We start from the raw sequence: 1107 nt of genomic DNA on the forward strand, positions 1-1107 counted from the left end.
GAGGCACCCGGCCGGCCCCCTCTGCTTCCACCAGCATCCTGCTGCCCCCACCGACAGGACTCGGAGCTGGCCCGGGAGCTTCTGACGTAGCAAGGGGGTGCGTGGGAGGGGAGGGGGGGCTATGGCGAGTCCCTCCCCAGCCCCGCCCTCTGCCCCTCATCCTCCAGTGGTCCCTACCTCCTCACTCACCCCAATGCTCTCCCCAGCTGGGGGCGCCCTCCCCTGCCCTCTGGCCTCCGCAGGGGGAGGGCTTAAGATCAAATAGCCCCTCCCCCAGCCACTCCCTCTTATGGCCCCTCCCTACCCGCCAGCTGAGCGGGGAGCAGGTCCCCAGTTTCTGCAACTGCTGCCTAGGCTCTGAGGTCTCCAGGGCTAGGGCCTCGAGGTGAGGGGGGCGGGGGAATACAGGCTTGTATCCTGGCAACACAGCCAACCCCAGAATGCATTCATACCCTTCCTTCCCTGGGGGGCTGGCGCAAAGCGCCTACCACCACCGTCCAAGTGTGTTCACCCCACTCTGGGACCCAGGGAAAGAGAGGCCTTTGAGGCTCCCCCCCACCACCACTTCTCCGTCCTCTTCGCCTCCCCCTCCATTCTCCTCTTCCTCCAACACAGATGGACCACTCCCCTCCCCCACTCCCCTCACCATCCATCCCCCTTCCTCTTCTCCCCACACCTCCTCCCTCCACATGTACCCCTTTAAATTTTCACCCCTCGGGCCCCCTCCCCCGGGCATCACGAGGCCCTCCCCGCTCGGTCTCCAGCCTCGCCAATTCCTGACCCCCTCTGGTCCCAGGACTCCTGTCTTCCGGGTCCGTCTCCCAAGTCCGCACGCCGCGGTCCCCTGCCCCCCAACACCTGCGCCCCGAGCATCCCTTGCCCCACCGGCCGCCGCCTCCCCGGCCCGGCCGCCGCCCCCGCCCCCGGCCGAGGGGAAAACACACAAAGAAAACAGAAATACCTTCCACTTAAGCATGGAGGCACATTAGGGAGGAGAGAGACAGGGACATGCCTTGGGACGGAGCGTTCCCCATCGGGCGGGGGCGCGGGGGGCGGGGGCCCCGGGCCGGCCTGCCTGGCGCTCGCCCTCTCGCCGCCTCGCGGGCT

Source organism: Suricata suricatta, chromosome 17, assembly GCF_006229205.1.
Source record: "Suricata suricatta isolate VVHF042 chromosome 17, meerkat_22Aug2017_6uvM2_HiC, whole genome shotgun sequence".
Taxonomy (NCBI): Eukaryota; Metazoa; Chordata; class Mammalia; order Carnivora; family Herpestidae; genus Suricata; species Suricata suricatta.